The sequence below is a fragment of the Macrotis lagotis genome, chromosome 1 (genome assembly GCF_037893015.1).
Source record: "Macrotis lagotis isolate mMagLag1 chromosome 1, bilby.v1.9.chrom.fasta, whole genome shotgun sequence".
NCBI classification, from domain to species: domain Eukaryota; kingdom Metazoa; phylum Chordata; class Mammalia; order Peramelemorphia; family Peramelidae; genus Macrotis; species Macrotis lagotis.
Window position 1 is genome coordinate 918,475,869 of NC_133658.1, and position 27,883 is coordinate 918,503,751.

General features: G+C 45.1%; 1 protein-coding gene and 1 pseudogene across 1 annotated transcript in view; one reads left to right on the forward strand and one right to left on the reverse strand.

Annotated features, from left to right (window-relative positions):
• LOC141509174 (uncharacterized) overlaps positions 1-27,883 on the forward strand; it is a 1,085,709-nt gene that overhangs the window by 720,066 nt on the left and 337,760 nt on the right. The gene's annotated exons all lie outside the window — the stretch shown is intronic.
• LOC141510272 (myosin regulatory light polypeptide 9 pseudogene) lies at positions 12,466-26,961 on the reverse strand (annotated as a pseudogene).

The following is a 27,883-nucleotide window of genomic DNA, read 5'->3' on the forward strand; positions in this document are numbered from 1 at the left end:
TGACTTTCCGGTGTCAGGTGCCCCCTCACAACCGCTTCAATGATGTGATCTTCTCTCTGCTGAAGATGGGAACCCCTCGGCACCTGCAGAGCCAGAGTCCAGCAGTGCCATTGACTGATTTTCCCCTCCTGAAATTCTCAGTTCCTGGCCACAGTGGCATAGATGGTGGAATCTGGGGGTGTCTTCACATGGTCAGTTTTCCTCTCATTCAACACATTTATTTTCAGCTGAGTGTAGATCACTCCCCAAAGGTCTTCTGCCATGGGGACCTGAAAGAGAAACACAAGAGTGAAGTGAGGGAATTTGAGAATTTGAGCCTTAGAAGATATGCATAGCTTTGACCAGTCAGGTTGTCAAAACTTTTATGATGCCCTAGTGATCTGGGGGACAGGTAAGGATGTGTCCAGATCCCTGCAGCAGAAAGGATTGAGACTCAAAACTAAGAGGGAGCCCAGGAAATCTGGGAGGACATGGGGTTCTGGGCTCTTTTGATGATCACAAAGTAGCATTGGGACAAGGGTTAAGGGTGCCTAAAGAAGGGGAGAACAAAATATGGAATCAGCTTAGATACTGGTTCAACTCAAAGGGCCAAAGATAGAAGGAAGAAGCACCTTCCCATTTCTAGTGGATGGGCCAAAGAAGATGTGAGCTTTTGCATCCTTGCCTCTCCAGGAAAGGAGAGTTTGGTCAAAGAATGGCAAAGGAGTCAGAGAAGGGGAGAGGAGATGGTCAGTGAGTTTTTTCAGGGACTTCCCATCTTGTTTTAACTGCCCACTCATTATTACTATGAATTGATGCTTGAAAATTTGATCTGTGAATTTCCAGATGCAGGCCCCAAGCCTTCCCCTGTAGTCTGGCCTAATTTAAAGGTGACCTCATGGGCCAGTGTGACCCTTCTATTTGGAGGCCCTCATGGATTACAAGGTTCATTCTGAACCAGGAGGGAGATGAGAAAATCCTATACAACTTGGAGACCCCTCAGGATGGGAACCAGTTCTTCCTAACTCATGTGACCCCCAAGTGGTCTGTGAATTACAGCTGTTACTACCAGTTCAACACTAGAGACAGTCTCTGGACACAGCCCAGTGACCCCCCACAGGATATAGTGAGAGGTGAGAGGACACTGTGGGGGTGTCATTGACCATTCCCTCCCTCAGCTCCAACAGGGAAATGAAATCAAGTCCTTGGCTCAGGCCAAGAGACAAGGGATAAATGACCACAGAGATGTTGACACTGTCCTCAATTCCAGATCCACAGAAATTAAGGTGTGATCTAGGACAGGAGACCTCCCTCCCATACTGCCCTGTGATCCACATATTTCCAAATTGCTTTCTGGATTTCTCACTCTCTTTCCATGATATAAGGTCACTCAGCATCTTTTGTGCCAGACTCCGGAATGGGGGTGATGACAGGTAGCTCTTGAGGGGGCATTAGAAGAAAAAAATGGGAGAATTTCAGGGCAAGGAGGTTGTTCCCTCAGGTCAATGATTTATGAAGATGCTCCTCTCTCCCGCATCCCAGGTTCAAGGCCTAATAATATCCTCATTATCACTCTCAGCTGTGTTTCCTTCATCCTCTTCCTCTTCTTTCCCTTGCTGGCCTTCCTTTGTCAAGGATTCCTCCCTACAGGTCAGAGAGAATTAACAGAGATGGGTAAGGACTGGGTCCTCCATTACCTCCTTTGAGGTCTGAATGACTTTGCCTCTTCCCTTCCCAGGTCTCTCTCACCAGGGTCTTTGCAAGCAACAGACCTAAGACATCAGGAGACTCAATTCCTCAACCCATAATTCCCTAATCCTTTCTTTGTATGGTAATTTAGGAGTCTATCCAGTGAACAAAGTTTCTGGTTTAGACAGGATTCTCACAGAACATTCCTGGATCTACTCCAAACCCCTCTACCATTCCTTCCTCTTCTCCCTATCTCAGGTGTCATTGTTGTCCTCGTCTTTCTTTGAGTTCATGCCTACCTCAACAGCTGGAGGACCTCAGAGCAGAAGCTCTGAGTAAGTGAACAGGGGAAGGGGTGTGACACTACAACAGGGGCAAGGAATCAGGGAGAAACTTCTTGGTCTAGGAGCTGTGACAATAATGGAATATTCCCTTCATTCTAGATATAGAAGTGACCAAGGAGAGATCAAGACAACCAATGGTGAGTTGGCTCCATCCTGGAGAAGTCTGTTTCATCTTTGACCCAAGTATGTCCCAAAAGGTTCTAGACCCAGAGTTGGAACACTTCTTACTTGTTGCTATTTTTTTCTTCTAGTCACCCAATGATGGTCCTCAGAAATGGGCATGCCTTAACTTATTTGGGATGATATATTAAATACTGAAATCACAATATTGTAAGATGATTCATTCCTTGCAATATTACATAATTCATTTCATATAAATAATAGCATGAGCCTTAGAAGACATCCATAGGTTTGACCAGTCAGGTTGTCAAAGCTTTTATGACTAACAAATAGATTTAATAATTCCTACTGCAAAGTCCCTCACTTTGCTTTTGTGTTTCTCTCTCAGGTCCCCATGGCTGAAGACCTTCAGGGAGCGATCTACACTCAGCTGAACATAAATGTGTTGAATGGGAGGAATAATGACCACATGAAGACACTATGCCATTGTGTCCAGGAACTGTGACTTTGAACACCTTTCCACAAGAAACTCCCTCCCATCTTCTCCTCTCATTTCCTCACTATTGTTTCTTCTTTTCCTAGTACATCTTCTCCAATTTTCCCTCCCTGAGGAGCCATGAGACCTATTGGAATTGGAATTATCCGTTTCTAGATTTGGGCAAAGCAAGTGAACTCATCTACAATAATGAGAAACAAAGATACTTAGAGAACAGAAGGAGGAAGATCATTTCAAAGGAGAATTCATGAGTGGTTGTGGGGAGCAGGTAAGTTCTGTTGATCAAGACTGAATGGTAGTTGAGTTTTAGAGGAATCCAGGCATAGCTAGAGGCATACTGGAGGAATGATGAGATTCCAGGTATGTGCCAAGAGATACCACAGAGGCACGAAGTTAGGAGACTTTTGTATATATAAGGGGAAAAATTTGGCCTTTGTAGTTGGTTCATAGAGTGAGTGCAGGGAAATGATGCCTAAGAAGATTTGGAATGGAGGAAGCCACTGAAACTCACCACTTTATTGTTGTCCTCAGCACATGAATCCTGCCTAGTGCCAATTGCTGTCATTTCCATCTTCACAGAATCTTTATGTGTCCCCTTCTTTCCAATCACATAGCATGATCTATTACCATGACCACCTGATGATCCGCTTGGCACCAGTCTCTCCCAATCCAGGCCAGAGACCATTCAGTTATCAAACTAATGACTAAACTGTAATTCTTACTGTGTCAACTCCCTGGTCTATAAGATCCATTATTCTCCACTAAATGTAGAAATAATTATGAAAGCATCTGTCATTCAAAGCCCCTTCATAACCTCCCTCATGACCATGTAAGTCTTCTTGCACCTTATGTACTCACACACTCATGGGACAGATAGACTTTGAACCCTTTTCTAGTATTCATGACATCAAGTATTACCCCCGACCTACTATTATTTCAGATATTAGTGCGTGAGAGGACAAGTAATAACACTTTTATCTACTTGCATGTCATAATATTTTATATGAAGACTCCAAACAAATCCATATCAACTACGTCTATTCCTCAATCATAAGGACTTATTGATCTTCCCTAGAGAATTTCAAGAATGAGACAACAACTGTTGCATTTTGTGTCTTTGTATCTGAAGGACCAGCCTTGCAACCTTTAAAGCCTAGATGTGGAATAAATATATGACTGATTTTAGTTGAGACTGTCATTTTGTATCTGAGAGGCCAATGAGGTATTTAGTTTGAGATGTCCAAGAGGCTTAGAACTAACTGGCTTCTTAGATATGGGACTGATCTGTGGAGAAATGAGGACTCCACCCACAGGAGTTGATAAGATAACCCAGAGGGAGAATATCAAGAGACAAGAGAAGAGGCTCTAGGTTCTCTCATGGCTCATATAAAGGTAGGAGTCTCTTGGAATAGAGGATGGATGGAGAATTCATGGAGGGACCAAGGAATGGTGGAGCACAGATGAAGGTAAAAACACTCAAGTCCATTTCTGATCTCATGGAGCTTCTTTCTTAATGGTCATTAGATAGCTCTTAATGTGCACAATTGTGTTTGTTTTGTTCTAGGGGATTTTTTTTTTCTATTTATTTTTTCTATTTACTTTAAATTTACACCCACAACCATACATAAAAATGAAAGCATTTCCATATGACCAAAAGGGCACAGAAAATAAAGTTGATTGTGACTTTGAAGTTCCATTCTTGCTTTTTTGCACCTTTGTAGATAAAGATATAGATACAGATATAGATATACATAGATAGAGATAGAGATAGATATAGATACATGTGTGCATATGTGTGTGTTTGTGTGTTTATCTGTTTCTTCCCTGTGTTACTTTCAAAGCATTCTTTATTACATATTCTTGCAAACATTTTTAAAAAATTCCAAGAACCAGTTATTAAAGTTTTTCTAGATTCTTCCTCTTGCACCTTTTATGTTACACATTTCTCTGTTTCCACCCCACTTCCCTTGGCAGTGAACAGTCTAGTCAAGGTTGCACATATACATTTGTGTTTAACATGCTTACAAATTGGTCATTTTGTGCATGAGGAATTAGGTCTAAGGGAAAAGGAAGGAAAAGCATAAGAGAAGTTTTGTTTTTTTTAATGAAAACAGTATTGATTCAGTTTTTTGTTGTCCCTTGTTTGCTTTATGTTTTCCAGTGGATGAGTATGGCATTGTACATAACAGATCTCTCAGGGTTATCCCAGATCTCTGAACTACTGAGAGGAATCGCATCCATGATAGTGGGTCATCTTACATTGTGGCAAATATTTTTCTGTTCACTTTTATGCATTTTTTTAAAAAAGTGAATCATTGCACTATCTTTTTTAGCATTACTATTATTGTTTTACTTGCCTATATCTCAACAACCTCTGCAATTGAACAAAAAATGAAATTTATATTAAATAGAAATATTAAGTAAAATTAATTAATATCAAAAATAAATATATCATTATAATTTTTGTCAATTAATGCACAATCAAGAAAAGGGCCAAGATCAGAGCCCTGATGAAATTGAAAAATGATCGGCATAATGAACTACCTAGATGGAGAAATAGTCATGAATCCTGGAGGCGGCAAAGTATACAACTGAGCAGGGTCTATTGCAGCAGTGCTTGGACAAGCCAATGTGGGTAGCAGAGGAGCTTGTCATAGACTAGGAGGCCCTAGGAAACAGGTCTCCCCAGCAGATGCTAAGAGATCACTTGTCCCAGGTGGAACAGGAAAAACCAAAAGAAGAGATGATTTGATCAGCCTCAAGAACTGTAGGCCACACTCCCACCGCTACTCTTTGTGATTCAGTGATACTGGTCACACCACTGATGCAGACCTCTTGGAGTTTTTATCACAGAGCAAGTGTCTATGGAAATGTAAACCACACTTTGTGCCACTTCCCCAGCTGGAGGATATTGCTTCTGAGTGGCGGGCATAGATCATGGGTCTGGACTCTGTGGTACTTTAGATCATAAGACCCTAGGAGTGTGCCTCCTCTCTCACAGTTAAGTAGAAGATCAAAGCTGAAATAGGAGATTCTCTCAGATAATACAAGAGAACTGTAATGTAGAATATTTCCTTGATATTCCTAAGGAATATTTCCCCCTAAACGCATACCTGATGTATGAGGAGAGCAAAATGAGTAGAATCAAGAGAATATAGTGTATCATTGCAGCAAAATTATTTTGAGAATAACTTTGAGCTAATAATTTATTTTGCCTGTAATAAATACAGAAATTAATGATAAGGAACATTTGGAGAAAAAAACTCTGCATCCAGAGAAAGTGCTGCCAAATAGGAGTGTGCACTGAATAATTGGGCAAAAATATGCCTATGCATGCAGGTCTCTATATATGTATGTACACATCTATATCTACATGAATATATGCATCTATACACCTCTCCATATATCTATCTATGTTTGCTATTTATCTCTCTACCTATCTATCTATATATTTGTGTCTAATAATAGCTATCCTTCTGGGGGAGAAAAAGAAAAAAAAGAAATTTAATGACAATTGTAGTATATATTTGAAAACAATAGCAAGCTGTGTGCAGTTGAGCTATAGTTTCAAGTATAATCATCTTTTTTTACTCTACTATGTTATGGGAATGCTTGTCTTATTCCATAAATTAAAAATAAAATAAACATAGAATTTTTCTCTGTCTTTCATTTTGTGGAAGAAGAGACATGGTTAGCCAGATATGTCATGCATGAATTTGTTTAACTAAATCTATGATTAATTTTGTTGTCAATGGGTGGAGAAGGGAGTGGAGAGGAGTTAGGAACTGAAAATACAAACAAAAAGGAATTTTCACACATTTGAAATTTAAATGGCATCTCAGCTCCTAACTTTTTCCTTGTTTCTTTACTGTGAGTGATGGTTCCCTGACGGCAACGCCAGTTTATTCTGTATAGACCTTGCTCATCCAACTGGACTCTCTGGTGTCTCCCTCCACCCCATTGGACAGTCACTGGGCAGGAAGGGTCTTTATTGTCTTTATAGCCCAGAGCTTAGCTCAGTGGCTGGCACACTGTGGTCTGCCATAGATATTGCTTGCCTGCTGATTAGAGGGTTTATCAGAGAGTCTTAGTAGAGGGGCGGGGCTTTCACCTTCTGTCCATTTTGCAGAGAGAGAAACCAATGCACAGAGAAGGGCAGCGACTGGCACAAATCACAAGCCGGGCTCTCCAGCTTCCCCTGTCAAGAAGTTCACCTTACCCTCATGAATGCAGGGGAAACCACAAAGAGGAGGAGTCCCCTCTGCTCTCCAAAGGTGGCAAGGGATTGGGTATCTTGTTACAGGACCACCTGGACCCCACCCTGTGCTGATAAGTCTCGACTAAAAGGTTCATGTGCCCAGTCTATCTGGCACCAGGCCTGGAGGGCACAATGATCCCCACATTTTCTGCCCATCTTTGCCTTGGTAAGTCCTAGGACGGGGGGTCTTTAAGAGGGAGACCAAGGCTAACAGGAACCTGAGAGTCACTATAGGATCTCCTCCTCTCCTTTATACAGAGCAGGAAATGGAGGTACCATGAAAAGGGGCTCAAACAAGACAATGGCCCAGGGCTCCTGGTTTTGGGCTGCCTCCTCCTCCTTGTATCCAAGCTGGGGCTCTGGGGCCTCATTCCCTTGTCCCTCAGGTTTGAGGATATGGATGTGGGTTCTGGAGCAGGAAGCTGAGTTTAACCCTGACCATCTCCTACAGGGTTGTGTCTGTGCTGGGGCATCTGGGCACAAGCAGGTGAGTTCTGTCCCCAAATGCCCCCTGCCCCTCCTGTATGTTCAGCACTTGGAGCTGTCCCCATGGCAGCCAGAGGGAAAGCAAGATGAGGAGTGGGTCCAGGGGCAGATTCTGGGAGGGGGCTTGGGGATGAGCCCTGGGGAGGCATGGGTGAGGGGACCTTCTGGGCTCAGCTTCTGTTGCAGGTCCATTGACCAGACCCTCCCTCAGGGCTGAGCCACGCTTGGTGATTCGTTGGGGGGAAGCCAGTGACTCTCTGGTGTGAAGGACCCCCGGGGGCTGATCTGTACAGTCTGTGGAAGGAAAGAGTCGGCCTGAACATGGAGAAGTCTGCAGATGGGAGGGAGGCCCGGGTCCTCATCTCTTACATGACAGCAAAGACTGCTGGGAGATTCCCATGTCGCTACATGAACCAATCATGGTGGTCAGAGTCCAGGGCTGGCTCTGGGCCATGCAACCCCAAACCCCTGCCTGCCCTGGGCTCCCTTGAAACCATGAGAGGGAGAGGAGCATGAAGCGGCTGCTGCTTCTTTGCCAGCTCCAGCCTGGGCACAGGGTGGGGGGAGGGCTGTGCCTGTTCTCATGCCAGGCTCTCCTCCTCCCCCAGGTCTCTATGGCCCCCCCTCCCTGTCAGCCCTGCCCAGCTCCCAGGTGGCCTCAGGACAGCAGGTGACCCTCCTGTGTCAGTCACAGCTGGGGTATGACAGCTGTGCTCTGTACAAGGATGGAGAAGAGGTCACCTATGGGAGAACCCAGTTCAGTGTCTGGGGGGCTCAGACCAACTTCTCCATCCCAGCTGTGACCCCTGCCCATGGAGGGACTTATCAATGCTACAGCTTTCACAGGAACAAGCCTTATGTGTGGTCAGAACCCAGTGACTCCGTGGTGCTCAGGGTCACAGGTGAGAGAGTTCCACCAGTTCCCATCCCCCCCTCCGCCAGCTCCCTCACTTTCCTCTCATGGCCTTCTCAGGCCCACCAAGAGTCCGGGGGCCAGGAGGGCTGGGGGAAGAGGAGGATCGCAGGGAGGGGGTGGGGAGTCTGGGCATTGGTTCTTCCTCCGAAAAATGGGCCTCCCCTCCCTGACCCCAGGTCCATTCTCCACTCTGACCATCAGCCCCCCCAGACATTTTCCTGGATGCAAGCCCCCAGGAAAGTTGCTAGGAAGGCAGGGGACCTCCAGGAGGGGGACAGAGGATGACAAGACTGGATGGGGGAAGCCCCGAGCTCTGCTGTCCTGTACTCCCCGTGGGGCACCATAACCTCCCCGCACACAGAGGCAGGTGGCAGATGGCAGGACTCTGTCCCTGAGGCCCCAGAGGGCAGGGATGCGCCCCCATCCCACTCCCCATCCAGGGCTCCCTCCAGACCATGCCTCTGGAGAGACTTGATCTCCTGTGACTGAAAGAGGCCCTGTGGGATGCACCAGGGTAGGGACTGGGCTGGCAGTCAGGGTCCAGGTCGCCCCTTCTGCCCCTTGGCACCAGCTGTGCCCCTTCCCTTCTCCTTAGATTTTGGAGGTCTCCCGAGGCTTCCCCCCCTCACAGGAAGACTTACTTGAAATCCCCCTTTGCTCCTTCCACTTGTACCAGAGGTTCTGCTCTTATTCCCATTTTACCCAAGAGGAAACTGAGGCAGAGGCTAGGAGACTTGGCTAGGAACACACAGCCAGGAACTGTCTGGACTGGATTAAAGCACAGCTCTTCCTGAGACTGTAGCCACCAAGCCAGCCCACAGACTCCCCTGGACCTTTCTCCGTTTTGGGGAGCAGCCCAGGTGTGGGTCATCCTTCCTCTCCTTAGCCTGTTTCCCGGTTAGACTTCAGTCCCAGGGTCCTCTCCTCTCCCAACCCCCAGCTTAGCAACCTCATTTGCTGTGAATATTGTCATGCATTGGCCTGGAAGCACCCAGAGGGCAGGAGCCCCTTGTGTTCTCTGCATCCCTGGTCCCTCCCAGTGGGAGGCAGGGCATTACCTAAGGCCTCACCAAAGGGGGTCAGGTCAGATTAGTGAATGAGGCCAAGCCAAGGGCCAGGAAGGGGTCATTTTGCCCCCTGCCCTTCTGTCACCCCCAGCTGCCCCAGGAATCTCCAGCCTCCAAGTAGGCATCTTGAGGGGCACCTCAACCTTTCTTGTCCTGCTCCTCCTCCTCCTCTGCGATCCAGGTTGAGGCTGTGGGTCCAAGGGAGGATTCTGGGAGGGGGCCTGGGGAAAGCCCCATGGAGGCAGGGCTGAGGGCGAACCTCAGGGCTCTGCTTCTCTTGCAGGCCCAATTTCCAGACCCTCCCTCAGGGCTGAGCCAGGCTTGCTGATCCCCTGGGGGAAACAGGTAACCCTCTGGTGTGAGGGGCCCCCAGGGGCTGATCTGTACCTCCTGTGGAAGGGAGAAGAAGACCTGGACATGGAGAAGTCTGGGGATGGGAGGGGGGCCCAGATCCTCATCTCTAACATGGGAGCAGAGACTGCTGGGAGATACCAATGTCTCTACATGAGCCAGTCATTGTGGTCAGAGACCAGTGAACCCCTGGAGCTGAGAGTGACAGGTGAGAAGAGACCCCCCCCATCCTCACCCCCAGCCTCACACTCTGGTCTGAGCCAGAGATGACTCTGGATCCCCTGGACCCTCAAACCCTTGACAGCCCTGGGCTCGCTTGAAGCCAGGAGAGGGAGAGGAATATGAAACAGCTGCTGCTCCTCCTCTGCCAGCTCCAGCCTGGGCACAGGGAGGGCAAGGCTGTTCCAGTTCTCATGCCAGGCTATCCTCCTCCTCCAGGTCTCTATGACCCCCCCTCCCTCTCTGCCTTGCCCAGCTCCCAGGTGACCTCAGGACAGCAGGTGACCCTTCGGTGTCAGTCAGAGCTGATGTATGACAGGTCTGCTCTGTCCAAGGATGGAGAAGAGATCACATACAGGGGAATCCTGTACAATGGCCAGGGGGGGCTCAGACCAACTTCTCCATCCTGACTGTGACCCCTGCCCATGGAGGGACTTATCGATGCTACAGCTTTCACATTAATAGTCCTTATGTGTGGTCAGCCCCCAGTGACCCCCTGGTGCTCAGGGTCACAGGTAAGAAAACAGACCTCCCCACCAATCCCACCCTCTCAAGCTGCCTCTCTGATCTTGGGGACCACCCTGACAGCTTAGGGTCTTGCTTGCTCAGGGTACTGTTCCAGAGGGCCCCAGGGGCTAGGAGGGCTGGGGGGACAGGTGACTCACAGGTAGGGGTGGGAATTCAGGGCATTAGGTCATCCCCAGAGATAGGGGCCTCCACTCCCTGGCCCCTCTAGACACCCTCACCACCTGAGCCCACTAAGCTCTGTTTGTCACTCATATAAAAAATGTGTCTCCAATGTCCCAGAATTTGGCTTGAGGAGGGAGATGAGGGAGCTGAGCAGAGCAGGGCAGAGGTATAGCTGGGTGAAGGGGGAGGGTAATTAGCACTCAGCCCCTCTCCCTTTTCCTCTTGGAAGTCCAGCCCCTTCAAAGAACCCTCATCTCACAAAAAGCCTTCAGGATGCCCAAGGTCTGACATGGTCCCCACCCAGTGAGCAATCAGTAATCCTTACCAGTGAGTGGGTTTCTCCCTCTCCCCATTACTCTCCATCACTGTCTAAACCAGGGCAGATCTCCCATTTCTCAAAGAAAACCAAGACATAAAGAGGGATGGAGGGAGGGGGACAAGGAATCTCCAGACTGAGGAAGTATGAAGAACATGGCTGGTCAGGAATGGGGCTGGGGAGGGGTTGGAAGGCAAGGGAGCCCCCGGCCCTTCCCCAGTAGATTCTGTAGCCTCCCATCCCTTAGTCATATAGTCATAACTCCAACTAGGGAGGTGAGTCCTCTATTTCTTCCATCCTTGACTTCCACAGGATGAGGGAGGAGATCTCTCAGGTGCCCCCACCCCAATTCCTCTAAGCAGAAAGCACCCAAGTGACCTGCTCCCCCTTTCCCCCTTCTCTGTCCAACACCTCCTCTGATACAACAATAGCTCAGGGTGACAGAATAGCAAGGACAAGGGGATCTGAGATTTCAGGGAACCCCTGCCTCCCATCCCAGCCATTCCCTGCTTCTCCCTGTGTCTCCTCCCCTGAGACTAGAGGCTCCCTGAGGACAGTCAGTGTCCCCTCCTTCAAACTGAATGCTCCCTTCGGACCAGCTGTGCACCTTCCCCTCATCCTGGGATCTAGGAGGACTGACGGGCAGGTCCATGACTATACTCAAGAGCAGACTGTGATGCTGGGGGTTAGTGAGGTGGGGGCATGAGATCTAGGACCTTTGTCAGATACAGTGAAGACCTCCTTGGTGACTCTGGTCTTAGGGGACATTTTCTCTGAGGTGACTTGGTCAGAGCCAGGCTGCAGAAGGAGGGGCAGTGGGCCAGGAGAGGATGGAGAAGCATTGGGGGAAGGATGGGCCAACTCCAAGGAGAAGAAGCAGGATCCCAGAGGCCCTGCCATCCCCTCAGGTCTCTGGTCCTTCACCTACACAGGCAGCCTCCCAGGCTACATTCAGGGAGGTGGAGCTGAAGGTCTGAGCAGATGCTCACACTTGGGGGCTGGGAGGTCTGGGATTGAGGCCCTCCTGTCAATGACAAACCCCCATCCCCCAGATGCTGCTTCCCAGTATTACACAGTGGGCAATGTGGTCCGCCTCATCCTGGCTGGGCTGGTCCTCATGATCCTGGGCATTCTGCTCATTGAAGCTTGCACAGCCTCCGGGGGGCTGAGAACCTGCTCAGTTGGTCCTGGCCTGAACATCCTGGGCATGACAAACCACAAGAAGAGGGAACGAATACATGAACAAACTGTGACTGACTGACTGACTGACTGACTGACTGAAGGAAAGAATGAATGAATTCACCTATTACAGATGTAATGACTGGAGGTTTCTGTCTTAAGCACAAAGATACAAATATTCCAGGGACAAGAGAAACAGAGGCAGAGAGATGAGATGAGAGGAGAGAGAGAGAGAGAGAGAGAGAGAGAGAGAGAGAGAGAGAGAGAGCAGCTGACAGTCCAGGGCCTCCAGGAGCTGACATATCTAACAGGACAAATCCCTCCTCCAAGGGAGAATTACAGGGAAGAGAACTTCCTACTGGGGTGGGGGCAAAGGAGCTGAGGCAGGGGGAGTCAGGTGCTGGGGCGGGGGCTTGTGGATGCCCAGGGTGATCAATCCATTAAGAAACATCTGTGAGGCGCCTTCTCTCTCCTGCAAACTGGAACAAGGGTTGGTTGGGCTGCAGAGGAAGGGGTGCTGCCTCCACCAGAAAGGGTCCTGACCTTCCCATCTTCCCCAATATTCTACTCTTTTCTTCACCTACCTCTACTTTCTTTGGCCTCAGCACCATGATTGTTCCCAGCAGGGAACACACAGCATAGCTCTGCAGTGCCGTCCCCCAAGAGGGACATTTGAGGGAAGGAGTTGTGGCCAAGGCAAGGCCCCCATGGGAAGTAGGCAGGTCTGTCTGGGGAGAAGCCCCAGGGACAAAAAGCTTGAGTCCAGTCTGGGCTGGCTCCCAGAACAGGCCCCCAGGAGGAGGGGCTGGAGGCCCAGGGTGGCAGAGGGACAGATCTCAGCCACCAGGCCCTGGGCAGACACAATGGCACCAGAAGGAGGGAACCTTGGAGAAGCGGGGGGCGGGGATGAGGGAGGAATGAAGAGTCAGGAAGAGCACATCACTTGACAAAACGTTTTAGTCTCTGTCTCATAAAATGGGGCTTTGCTATTGGGGGGGTTCCCACTTCCCAGGGCCATGGAAAGGCAAATATTATGTAGGGCATGGTTATCCAAAATGTGGTCCACAGACCCACAGTGGAGAACAGCCTGTAGCTAATAAATGTTTTAGTAAATGAAGTGCACCTACCCCAGAGCTCTCACTAAAATGACAAATCTAATTATATTTTCTATTGTTTCAATAAAAATTTGTAAATGTAAAGTTGTAGAGAATTGGAGGAAGACCCAGTTGAGGCTTGGAGGTCCAAAATGAGCATCACCATGGAACCCCCAGGGGAGGACTTCCCCAGACATCTGTCCTGCAGGATCAGCAGCACTCACCCACCTTGGCTCCCTACCCACACACCCTCCTGTGCCCCCTGGGGCAGGACCAGTTTTATTCTATCTCCTGAAAAGGGCAGAAAATGCAGAGGACTCACAAAAACCCATCAAGAAGCAATGGTGTACTCCTCCTCCCCTAGAACTTGCTTCTTACTGGGGAAGGCCATAGGTATAACAAAGGGTAAATAAAGGCAAAATGAGGGAGGGGGGAGCCCACACATCCTGAGAAACATTGATGAGAACAATATCCAGACCCTCCTTCTCCTGCTCACATGAATTCATTGACTAGATAGACAAGTAAACTGAAGGACTTCTTCATCTTTTCTCACAAAGATGTCAGTAGCAGTCTTGGCCACCAGATTTCTTGGTCCTATAATAAACATATGGAGAGAAAGAGCGAGAGAGAGATGGGCATTGGTAGTGGCTAACAGGAGACCCTCTCCCTGGATAATCTGCACCTGAAGGTTAGATAGAAGGAAGGAAATTTATGGACAGGAATGACATAGATCCCAGTTAAGGTCCACCTCTGCTGGATTCTTTTTGACTCTTAAAATGTACCTAATCCATCTGGGAATGTGACCATCCAAGGTTGTCTGGCCTTCTCCATGGTTAAAGAAGACTGGGTGCAGGGAGAGGGGGGAGTGGAAACAAGCTGATGCCATGAGGGGAGGAATCCCAGAAATTCATCCCTTAAAATCTCCAAAAGTGGCAAAATTATGACAAGTCAAATTTCAGAGGGACAGAAGCCACAGAAAGCCTGAGTGACACAATGACCAAGTCCACAACAATGTGGAAGTTTCATGGACAAGCTCTGTTTCATCAGGACTCTAGGTTGGTAGGAGCTGTAGCCCTGTGGTGGGAATCTGCAGGGTTCCCCCAGTACTTCCAGTGCTCTCAGCCCACAGCTGGTAAGGGGATGAGGAGAGACTGCAGGGTCTCTCTGCTCTCCCTGGGGCAGGACTTTTGCCCAAGCTCAGATCCAGTATGCAGGCTGGGCCTCCACATTACCACAGACAAGCAGGGACCCTTCTCACAGTGCCAGGACAGCGTTGGGTGTGTGTGTGGGGGGGTTGTGGTCATTCTCAGACCAGAGCAGACAGAACATCTCATAAGAATTTGAAGGAATTGGGGTTCTGGGGGTTATCCCAAAACACAATAAAAACTTTGGAAGTACACTGAAATCAGGTCATAGGCAGGGACATGAGCAGACAATGAGAAAAAGAAGAGCCTCCCCATAGACAATGACTGTGGTCCCATAGAGAATCAAGGAACACTCTATGGCTATAATGAAGTCAAAGTTTCTAGATCTAAAGCCTCCAGAAAAATAGGATTGGGCTCAGACTGTGGAAGAGCTCAAAAAAAGACTTTGAAAAGCAAGTAAGGGAGGTGGAGGAAAAACTGGGAAGAGAAATGAGAGTGATGCAGAAAAATCATGAAAACCAAGTCAGTAACTTGGTGAAGGAGATACAAAAAAAAGAATACTGATGAAAATAACCTGTTAAAAACATGGCAGGTATACAGAAGTCTTCCACAAATATTTGTTGCCTGGTTGATTTGGAGGGAATTAGAGAGTCTTAACAGGGGGCAGGGGCTTTGACGTCTGGTTCATTTAACAGAGGGGAAAGTCAAGGCACAGAGAAAAGCAGAGCCTGGCCAAAATCTCAAGCTAAGCTCTGCAGTCTCCCCTGCCAGGAAACCCAGCCCAAATCCACAGGTCATCTCAAAGACCCCCATTTCCTCATGTTTTGCCAGTCTTTCCCCTCTCCACTGCCTACTAACATGCCTGTGCTCCCCTACCCTTAGCTCCTGGAGGACAAGAGCTGCAAGTGATCCCTCCACTTTCTGTACTTTCACTTTCTTTTGTTGTGTTAAATATTGGTTCTATCTCTTAATTTCACAATGAAATAATTTAAAAAAAAGTATGGCACATGAATGCACTGTAAAAAAAGTGTAAGTTTTATGTTAGATTGATTTCTGTGGAGATATGGCAGGGAAAAGAAGGGAGGGAAGGAGAAAAATGTAATATTTAAAATTTTGTAAAAGAGAAAATGTTGAAAATCACCATTGCATATAGTTGGAAAAATAATTGAATTTTAAAAAAAATAAAAATAGAATGTCTATAAAGACATGAAATATCCAGAAAACTTCAATGAACTGATGCAAAATGAAGTAAGAAGAATCAGGAAAACAATATAAAGGCAAGGGCTCTTAACCATTTTTATCTTTAATTTTGATCTGTCCTAGATTCTTTTTGCTCCTCCTCTGTCATTTTGCCCCCCTTACAATCTGCCTTCCAGTCTCATCATTGCAGCCGCACAGTTCTCTCCCAGGTTACCAGTGATCCTCATTGTCAAATTCAGTACCATTTCCTTAATTCTCATTCTTGCTCTTGGACATAAGAACATTTGGGCTTGTCTATTACCCATTTCTCTCTAGGTTTTCTGTACACCAATCTTCCTGGGACACCTACTCTCTAACTGATCATTCCTCTGTCTTCTCTCTCCAGTTTTGAAATAGATCTCGATCTGGGTCCCTTTCTCTTCTCACTCTTTGCTATTTTCATTGGCAATCTCATTAGCTCCCCTTCATCCAATTATTATCTTTATGCTGATGTTTCTCAGGTTTCTGCCAATCCCAGCTAAAATCCAACGTCAGGGATAATTTTAGAAAAATCTGAGTAGACTCATAGGACCAGAAAATTGGGGTGACCAGAACTAAGAGAAAAATTTACAAAGCAATATGTTGGGGGCGGGGGGAAGAGGCTTGGCGGTCGCTTAGAGGGGAAACATAATCACCTTATAAGGGAATGTTACAGAACTCGGCCCCTCATTGAGTAAGAGTTCATGGGAGGGAGGACAGGGGGGATAAAAGTGTCTGCTGAGAGGTTGGGGGAGCGGGAATGTGATCACAGAAGAATAAAGACTCATGACCCACCTCAGGCGCTCTGTCTGGTTCTTCCCCCATCAAAGAGTGGGGGCCGGAGGTACCCCGAAGACTCACCACGCGTTGGACTGGTGAGTAAGAGGACGGACTAGCATTAAGAAGCCGGCGTTGTAAATAAAAACCCGGCAAGTGGTGCCGAAACCCGGGACCTGATTTTGCTAGGGAACGTCTGAATCCGCTGGTCGGATTCTCCAGACAGCCTCGGTCGTTTCTGACCGGGAGGAAGGAGAGGGCGTTTACTCTCAGATATTGCCTGAGGGACATATCCCTATTGTGTTGACTATGCTTTCTTTCTCTTCCCTTTCTCCTTCCGCTCTAATCACGCTCCTTGCCGTGCTGGCCTGTCTGATTGTGCCCTGCTTCCTCCTTCTCTTTTGCCGAACGGGAACTTTCCAGTTCTGCCACCTGTTAGGATTGCAGCCTCGGCTAGTAGACAGCATGGGGGGCCGGAATAGTATTCCCGCCTTTGAGCCGGAGGAAAAAGAGGGCGTTGCAGTGCAGCTTTATAAACTCTGTGCTAAGCATGGCTGTAAATTACCTATCAAGACGTGCCGTGCTTTTGTTGAGAATATCTGGAACATCTGCCCTTGGGTGCAACATAGTGGGATCCAACCAGATAAATGGAAGGTGGTAGGGCAGCAGATGGCCTCCTATAATGACACCTGCCCGGGAAAACTGACCCCCAAGGATTTTACAGTGTATAAGATAGTGGATGCAGCCCTGCATCCCCAGAAGGTGACTTTGGCACGAACAATCAGCACTCAGGTGGGTAGCTCGTTGGCGGGATCGGATTCAGAGAGCTCAGAGGAAGAGGGAAGGCCACTCCCTCCCCTGTATCCGTGGGAGGAACTTAGAAGAAACAATGGGGGAACAAGGGGCCCCCAGGGAGAAGATTCAGGGCCGGAAGTTTCCGAGCGCGGGAAGGGAGGGGTGCAAACAGCCCTCAGGGGTGGCAGGAAGAGGAGCGTGAGTAGGTGGGACCGGGAGGCTGCTGACGAGGAGGGAGAAGTCCGCGCTGATTGGACAGCTGCCGCGCCCCAGGCTTGGCGGCCCAGCCAGGAAACAGAGGCAAAAAATCCCCCGTGTTCCTTGTCCGCCCTTCAGAGATCCCCTCAAGGGCTCCGCCCATCCGGCCTACTTGCCACCAGTGCCTCCATAGCAATAGAGAAAGGGGAGGAGGTGGACTGGGATGACTGGGGCCTCTACCCGGTATTTACGGACCCCCTTACCGGAGCCCGAGACTACCGCCCTGTCCCTTTTAAGATGCTTAAGGAACTTAAGGAGGCCGTGACTAAATACAGCCCAAGCTCCCCTTATGTAAAAAGACTGATGCAAAACCTCTTCGCTACGCACCCTTGGACCCCTGCTGACTTTGACGAAATTGCAGCCGCGTGCCTAGATGCCTCCTTATATTTAGCTTTTAAGGCTCAGGCCCGCAGAGAGGCCTCTAAGCTGGCAAAATCCCGGGGTTATACTCCCCTGGATTTAGCCATTGACCTCCTGTGTGGAACTGGAGCCTATACTGACCCTGCTGTTCAGGCCCAGTATGGCCAGTTTGAGCTAGAGACTGTTAAAGAAACACATGTTGCAGCTTGGGATAAGATTGGAGCCATGAAAGGGGGGAGAGCCACACAGAAGTTGGTTGGGCTGAAGCAGAGAGCAGATCAGACACCCCTCTCATTTGTGAACGAGGTTAAAGAGACAGTGACTCGTATAATGGGAGACACCCCGGGATCTGATCTACTTATGAGACAATTGATTAAAGAGGGTCTTCGCCCCAAAGGGATCGCAGCCATTAGCAGCCTTCCCCCCGACGCTTCATTAGAAGAAATTGTTGACAAATTGCTGGACATGCCCAGCGAGGATTCAATTCAAGCCTTAGTGACTGCCATGGAGAACCGGGAGGATAGCCTCCTGACCGCCCTTCACGGTATGCAGGTGAGACCCACCTGTTTTGGGTGCGGAAAGCCAGGGCACCTCAAAGCACAGTGCAGGCAGCGGCCCCCCTCCACTTCAGTTCCGACCTGTTATTCCTGTGGAAAACCAGGTCACATAGCCAGGTTCTGCCGATCCAAAGGGAAGTCGGGAAAAGGGAAAGGGAGGGGCCCGGCCGCGGGGCCCCCCCCCGTGCTCGAAGACAGCGGCCCCATTACTGTGACTATCCCCGTGAGGGTTGACTATAGAGAAGGGACACAGCAGAGAGAGATCGGGCCTTGGGAAACCTCGATGATTCCCATTGAGCTAAATATTTTCCCAGCGCTCATCACAGGGGCTGAGAGATGTGTGGACTTAGTCACCCATACCCAGGTCATTTTTGGTCCCGGAAGTCCCACATCCGTAAGGGTCACAAACCCCCACCCCTTTCCCACCTTGGTAAAACAGGGCCAAGAGGTAGGAAAGGCCCTGCCCTTGCGGACCCCTCCCGCTCATGTGAACTGGGTCCACCCGGTCAGCTCTGGGCGACCACTGTTAACCGTCACGGTGGAAAATCAGAAGCTCGAAGGGATAATTGACACTGGAGCCGATTGCTCTGTCATAAATAGGGGACAGTGGAGGCGCGAGTGGCCACTCCTACAGAGCCCTCAAGCAGTGACGGGGGGTGGGGGGCAATAGATCTGCCATGAAAGCAGCACACGCCCTACGGTGGTCAGCTTTGGAAGAATCTGGACTCTTCACCCCACTGTGCCTACCCGACCTCCCTTATGCATTATGGGGTAGAGATATCTTGAGCCAGCTTAACCTGACACTTGCCACCCCTGATAGCCTGTGGGGAAATTAATTGGGGCCACTCTAGAGATGAGCTTTTCCCCCAGAATAACATGGATTAATAAGAAACCTATTTGGGTTGAGCAGTGGCCCCTGACAAAAGAAAAGCTCATCGCCCTCACAGACATAGTAATGACCCTCCTGCACGAGAACAAAGTGGAACCGTCCCTTAGCCCGTATAACTCCCCCGTCTTTGTCATAAAAAAGAAAGGGGGGAGTTGGAGAATGTTGATTGATCTTCGGGCAGTAAATGCCAACATGGTACCCATGGGGACCCTCCAACCTGGTCTCCCTATGCCCACTGCAGTCCCGCAAGGGTGGACTATTATAGTGATTGATGTTAAAGACTGCTTCTATAGCATTCCCCTCCACCCGGAGGACAAAGAAAAATTTGCCTTTTCCCTCCCCGCGATCAATTTCCAAGCCCCCAGTAAACGTTATCAGTTCACCATCCTACATGGATACTCTGCTACATCCTATCTTTTTAAACAGAAAGGGGGAGTTGGCAGGTCACTGACCCATTCAGACCTGTCTCAGGTACTATTTACCATGAATTTCCTACAAGTCAGGGATGACAGCACTACAGCCGCCCAGAGATTTTTCTCCCCAAAAGGACATGCTAAGAAAGAACCAACGCTCCTGCCCTCTCCCACCAAGGCCCTACCAGGCTCTAAAGTCATGTGGAGAGATGAAGAGGGAGGTTGGCATGGCCCTGTAACGGTAAAGAACAGAAGACAGGGCCACCTGTCATTTCATCCCGAGGATAAGATAGAAGAGCCAGAAAGATGGCTCCCTGTTTACAAGATAAGAGACCTTGATTAATGCCCAACCCTACGGGGTGAGAGGAATTTCTTTCTTTTTCAGGCCTTCTGATCATCGTAGGGATCCTTGGAGGTGCTCCATCTGAAGGAAATCCGACATGGGGAATACTCCGAGTTATTCCCTCTCCCCTTCCGGTAGCACGGAACTCCCCGATCTACCCTCGCCTGCTAGTGACCAATACATCGATGGGGCTCCCTTCTGCCTCGGTGGGGCCCCTCATGTGTGGCCACAGGGGAAGACATCAAGGATCCCATACCATGGAGGGATTGCCAGATGGCGGGAGGATACCCCCTTGAGGGTGAACAAGGACGCTGATTCTGGGAATCACCCTACTTGTTGTCTGTTTCTGCCGCCTAGCTAGGCGACAGAGGGGCTATATGCTTCTTACTCAGAAAGCCTTCATGGCCATGGAGACGGGGGAGGATCCCCAAGTCTGGCTAGCCGCCATGCATGACATGTGACACCTAGGGGTAAGACGAGGTAAACCCCAAGACGGGCAACTTCTCCTGACCCAGCCACCTAAGACAGGCCCTGAGGGTGTCGGGCGCCTAGGACGGGCAAGGTCCTGGGTTGAAGGAGATGACCTAAGACAGGGTTCCTCGCCCCCCGGCGGATCCCCAAGTCTGGCTAGCCGCCATGCATGACATGTGACACCTAGGGGTAAGACGAGGTAAACCCCAAGACGGGCAACTTCTCCTGACCCAGCCACCTAAGACAGGCCCTGAGGGTGTCGGGCGCCTAGGACGGGCAAGGTCCTGGGTTGAAGGAGATGACCTAAGACAGGGTTCCTCGCCCCCGGCTATCAGAGGCCAGTAGAAATGACACCGCTTAAGGCTAACCTCAGCACCGCTTAAGGTCACACCAAGTGATAACCTTGTAAAACAGAAAGGGGGAGATGTTGGGGGCGGGGGGAAGAGGCTTGGCGGTCGCTTAGAGGGGAAACATAATCACCTTATAAGGGAATGTTACAGAACTCGGCCCCTCATTGAGTAAGAGTTCATGGGAGGGAGGACAGAGGGGATAAAAGGGTCTGCTGAGAGGTTGGAGGAGCGGGAATGTGATCACAGAAGAATAAAGACTCATGACCCACCTCAGGCGCTCTGTCTGGTTCTTCCCCCATCAAAGAGTGGGGGCCGGAGGTACCCCGAAGACTCACCACGTGTTGGACTGGTGAGTAAGAGGACGGACTAGCATTAAGAAGCCGGCGTTGTAAATAAAAACCCGGCAGCAATATAGTCATGATCATTAGTTTTCAAAGACTTAGTAACTCTTATCAATTAAATGATCAACCACCTAGGCTGATAATGATCCCTGCCCCTTTTTGCTAATGTTTCAGGGACACTGAAAGGAATCAAATTACAATGGCTTAATCTTGTATTTTTGGATCATGTGGCCATGAGTAAGAGACATAAAATATAAAATAAGAGAAATTTATCATATTTTTAGAATATATATACATAAAATAGTATATATATATATATACATAAATAGAATATATATACATAAAATTAGACTTTAAGTAATAACAAATATAAATTCATCAGAGGATTCGGGTATATATATATATATATATATATATACACACACACATATATATATATATATATCAATTACTTAGCTGAGGGCAAAAGAAAGAGGAATATTTAAATAATCAGATAAAAGCAAGGAAGAAAAGGAAAGTAATGAATAAAACTCTAAGAAATAAAGTAACCCTTTTTTTGTTTTTTTGTTTTAATTTTTTTCAAGGCCATGGGGTTAAGTGACTTGCCCAAGGCCACACAGCTAAGTAATTATTAAGTGTCTGAAGCCAGATTTGAACTCAGGTACTCCTGAATCCAGGGCTGCTGCTCTATCCACTGTGCCACCTATCTTCCCCAAGTTACCCTTTTTTAATGATGGTTGATTAGGTGCCCAGAATGAGGAGAAGGGAGATACTAAAAAGTGGACTGCATTCAAATAGATTAAGGTAAAATAACTGAAGAAACATAACCCCTATTTTTGAAGGGACTAAAATCCCAATTGAAGAAAATAGCAAAAAAATGGTGTATAATAGAAAATAAATCCAAGAATTGTAAATGGGAAGATAGCAAAATTTTAAGAAAATAAAAAAAGAATGACAAACTGGATCAGTAACTATACATTCACAATACGTTGCTTTGACATAACAAATTAAAAACCAATTCATAAACAGAATAAAAAATGAGGGGATTAGAAATCTGGAACTTGTATTATTCCATAAGAAATATCAAGAGCAAACTTTTTTAAACATAAAAAGACATAAACATGGTAATTACATTACACTGAAGCAAACTTATAGACATCAAACCTATATCAATATTAAAACTATATTTTGCTGTTATATAGAGTTAAATGCTAAGAAAACAGAGAACACAAAAAAATAGAGTAGTTTCAGAAATATAAAGTAGTAGGAATGATAGATGACCAAGTAAAGATCTTAATTAATCCAATTGGAAGGAAGAACAGAAAATTAATTGTGAAGGAGCTCCAAAAGGGATACTAGAACCTCTAGGTCCTGATGGATTTGCAAATCTGTCAAATTTTAAAAGAACAATTAGCACAGATTACAAAAAATATTCTAAAACATCCTACTAGTTTCTTTTTTGGGATCAAAGATAGTCTTTTTATCTAAAGCACAGAGAGATAAACAAATAAGGAAAATTATATAGTAATATTATAGAAGACTACTAATGCAAAAATTTCAAATGTAATCTTGCTAGAATTCACCATTTTATTCTTAAAAACACTCAATAAGACCATGATGGATTTATATCAAAGAAAATGTTCCCCATATGAAAAGCAATCCATATAAATCATCCTAAGAAATAGGAGAAAATCCCAGGCAAAATATTTTAATATTTCTTAAGAGATTTGCAAAAAGTCTTAGAGTACAACACTCAAAAGCTGAAATGCCTATAAAATTTATTAACAGAAGATTAAAATTTTATTTATATTTTTCCCAGAATGTAAAAACAATTTTAATATTTGTTTGTAAAATTTAAGGTTCCAAAGCTTCTCCTTTCCTCCCTCTCTAACCCCAGACATAGGTTATACATGTGTAGTCAAGGAGACATTTCCATAATAGTCATATTGTGAAAGAAAATATAGTTAAAATAAAAACCTCTAAAAATAAAATAAGAAAAGTATGTTTAAATCTGTATTCAGACACCATCAGTTTTTTCTTTGAGGAATGAAAGCATCTTTCATCAGATATCCTTTAGAGCTAGAGCTGCCTTGGATCATTGTTTTGCTGAGAAAAGTTAAGTCATTCACACATTGTCATTCTACAATGTCACTGTTACTTTGTACACAATACATTTCACTGGGTACCAGCTCATGGAAGTCTTTCCTAGTTTTTCCTGAGATTTTCCTCATCCTCATTTCTTATAACAGAATATCATTTCATGATGAACTCCCAACACAATTTGTTCAGCCATTCTCAATCTGATAGTCTTCCCCCCTCGATTTCCCAGGCCTTTGCACTAGAAAGGGTTGATACATATTTCCTGTACGTATAGGTCTTTTTGTTTTTCTTTTTCATCTCTTTTGAGGTACAGACCATGTAGTAACACTGCTAGTTCAAATGCAGTCCATTGATCAGAATTTCAAATGGCTCTACAGAATGGTTGAATCAGTTCATAACTTCATCAACAATGCCTCATTTCCTCTCCATCACCTCCAATATTTGTCATTTTCCTTTTCTGTTCTATGAGTCCATTCTTGAAATTTACTATTCTCCAAACAATAGTGAATTAGAACTTTTTTTTCACACTGATAATCTCACCTGAAACCCATCCACATCCTTTAATCATTCATCAATTGGGGAATGATTCTTATTTTTATAAATTTGACTCAGTTCCCTTTATGTGTAAGAAATTAAGACAATCAAAAAATGCTTCAAAATTTTTCATTGTTATTATTACTAACTGTATTTCCCTCTATTCTATTATCTCTCTCCTTTCACCCTTTACCTCCTCAAAAATGTTTAGCTTCTGACTACCCCTTCCCAACTTGCCCTTGCCTCCAATACTTCAACTCTTACATCCTTCCCCTCTTACTTTTCCCTAGAATAAGACAAATTTCTATACCAATTCAGTGTCCATGTTATTCTGATGAAAGTTCTCTTACTTAGCTCCCTTTGTTTCCCCATCCACAGTAAAATCTTTTTCTTGCCTATCTCTCCCCTTTCATTGTTGCCAGTGTATTTCTCTCTCAGCTTTTAATTTTATTTTTTAGCTGTTATCCCTTCATCTCTCTCTAAATATATATATATATATATATATACATATATATATATATATATATATAATAACAAACATAAGTGTATTACTTCTAATTGCCCTAATAATGAGTAAGTTCTACAATTTATCAGTATCACCTTTCCATGTAAGAATATAGAGTTCAACATTATTATGCCCTTATGATTTTCCTTTCATATTTACATTTTTAAACATTCTTTGAGTCTTGTTTTGGAAGATAAACTTTTCTTTTAAGTTCTGGTGGTTTTATCAGGAAAGTTTTAAAATCCCTTATTTCACTAAAGGTCCTTTTGTTACCATTAAATACTATACCCAGTTTTGCTGAGTTTTACCTTCTAGAAAAAAATATTGCAAGTACTCTATTCCTTTAATGTAGCATCTGCTAAATCTTGTGTTATCCTGACTGTGGCTCCACAATACTTGAATTGTTTCTTTCTGGCTGCTGGTTGTTTTCTTCTTAACCTGTGAACTTTGGAATTTAGCTTTACTATTACTGAGAGTTTTCATTTTGGGGCCTCATTCTGGAGCTGTATCAGGGAATTCTGTCAATTTCTATATTGCTTTCTAGTTCTCTAAGATCAGTTTTCCTTGATAATTTCTTAAAAGATAGTTTCAGCTCTTTTTTTTAGATCACGGCTTTTGGGTAGACCAGTATTTTTTTAAATGATTTCTTCTGGATCTATTTCTAAAGAGATATATCAATATTTCTTATATATTTTTTATTCTTTGAGTTTGATTTGCTTGCTTCTTCATAAAGTCATTAATTTTCATTTGCTCAATTATAATTTTAAAGTAACTATTTCCTCCAGTGATATTTTTGTTCTTTTTTTCACTTGGTCAAGTCTACTCTTTGTTTTCTTTAGTAGGTTATTTTTTTGTATAATTCTTTATTTTTATTTCATATTCTCAGATTGTTTCAATCGTTTTTCTGCATGTCTTTGAGTTTTCTGATTATTCTCCCTCCCATTCCCTGCCCCTCCTCCTCCAATAAAAGGCAATCTGATATAGGCTTTACATTAGCATCAATGATATGGATAGATCAAAATCAGACATTTTATGAGAGAACAATCAGATCTACAAGGGAAAAAGAAAGCATTAGAGATAGCAAAAAATTACAAGTCTACTTTTTTTTTAAAAGGCACAGATACTTTATGAAGATAAGGAAATTCCTCTTAAGAAATCTAAGAGCCATAAACAATAAAAAAAAAGGATGAAATTCCAATGTTAAGGCACTTGGGAATCACCTCTTCTGAAGTAATTTTCCAAATTTAGGCAACTATTATCATAAAAATTCTTATAAATTTGGAATTAAACATGAATTTATCATGTGCTTTTATGTACTTAAGCAGTATTAAACAAATTCAAAATAGAAAGCCTAGCCTAACCCAAGTACTACAAATTAACAATGCAGTTGTAAATCAAAATTAGAAGAGAGCAAAGGAAATCTGTTTAAATGAGGTTATAGTACCATGGCACTCATTTGACTTTTGGCTCAACAATTAAGTATTCAGTGTCCAGGATGCTAAAAGGCACTTGGGAATTCAAAATGGTGGAGGTAGATAGAAAGCTGGAGATGGTGAGAAAACAGATAAATTAACTCCCATTTTTTTCATCTATAGTCTCTGGAAGCACTGAATTGCAATACATGTCCAAACTGGTATCGACTGATGAGTTTTTGTTGAGCTGAAAGTTTTAAACAAATACTTCCATCTCAGAAATGTTTTTAATCTAACACAAGAATAAAAAATAGAGGAGTTAACAACTCTGAGGAAGAAATACCTGATTCATGTATAAGCAATAACTTAGTGTTTGGTCAATTTAGAGTTTAAAACATTCGCCTAATAGCTGTATTTAGTGGAAATTTGTCATTCACAACCTTTATTTTAAAATTATTTCAAAAAGTGTAAAAAAATCCAGCTAAACCAGAAATTTGAGATATTTTCCCTTTAGGTTTTCACAAGTCAATGATCATTTCTCCAATTCTATTTTACTTCAGCTTAAAAAAATTACCCTTTTTTTTCCCAGTCTGATTACAGAGGTGCAAGTGTGCTCCAAATGGCTTTGAATAAATACATGAGGCAAAAAGCTGTAAAGCTGAGTGCATGAAAACAAGTTCTATCAGAAAGTCTCAGAAATAAACAAAGTGAAAATAACTGTTGGCATGAATTTAACATTTCCTTTGAGTCATCTTTGTCTTTTGCTCCATGTTTAAGAATGCGTGTGAACTCTATATAATTGAAATTTCCCTTTTTGTCAATAGGTGCTTCTCTATACAGCTCATCTACTTCTTCATCTGTGAATCTGTCTCCCATTGTTGTCAGCAATTCTCTCAAGTAATCTTCCTGAATGGTGCCTGTTGCTTCTTCATCAAAGCAAGCAAAAGCATTTCTGATGACATCTTCTGGATCTGTTCCATTTAACTTTTCACCAAACATTGTGAGAAACATAGTAAAATTTGTAGGCCCTGGAGTCTCATTCATGATGGCATCTAGGTACTCATCAGTTGGATTCTTTCCTAAGGAAGCAAGCATATCATGTAAATCTTCCTTGTCAATGAAACCATCTCTGTTCTGATCAATCATATTGAAAGCCTCTTTGAATTGCTGAATCTGTGATTGATCAAACATAGCAAATACATTTGAAGTTGCGCGCTGAGAGCGCTTCTTGGTGGTCTTGGTCTTTGCCCTTTTGCTCGACATGTTGACTGTTAATTCCTGCGGTGGCACAGGACTGGGCACAAGGGAGAAACGGCGACGGGCCTCGGAGCACCGCGGGACAGCAGGAGGCAGCGCCGGCCTCGACGCGACTCGGTCCCCAGCTCCCACAAGTCTACTTTTAAGGAGGCTTATGTAGCACATTTTTGTGCTTCCTTTTCCATTTGCTCACTTCTTTTTTTTTATGGCATTCTTGTCCTCATTGACTTTTAGAACTTTTTTTTTATCATTTTATGTAGTCTGTTTTTAAGGTGTTATTTTCTTCAGTTTTCTTTTTTTTTTCCTTTTTCCGTGTCTCCTTTACTAAATTGCTCATTCATTTTTCATGATTTTCTTGCAACTCTCTCATTTTTCTTCCAGTTTTTCCCCAATCCCTTCTTATTTGATATTTAAAATGCTCTTTGAACTCTTCAGTGGTCTGAGATCCATTCCTATTTTTGCTTGGAATTTTTGTATGTAAAAGCTTTGATTATGTTATCTTTTGCAACATATTTCAAACTTCCCTGCCACCATAGTACTTATTTATAACAGAAAGGTTTTTTTTTTTTTTTTTTTTTTTTTTTAGGCTATTTGCTCATAGTCCCAGACTATGGCTTGATTTTCACTCTTTGTTAAAGTCAGACTTTGCTTTCAGGCTAGAGGGAACATTTTCCAAGTTTCTGAGTTTTGTTGCAGTTTTTTTTTCAGGGATTTCTGGGGAGATATATTTTCAGTTCTTCCAAGTTTGTTATAATTTAAGAAGAGGTTTTTACCATTCTCTTGGCTTGTGCTTTGACCACAAACACTCTTTGCTATCCTGGAAATGTGATGAGGGTGCCTGCTCCCCTTTGACAACAAGGTCTTGCATACTACTGCTTCATCCGTTACCAGGATCTGAGCACTGACAAGACATATAGTCCTGTTTTAGTACTAGCAAAATGAATCCCAAAAATT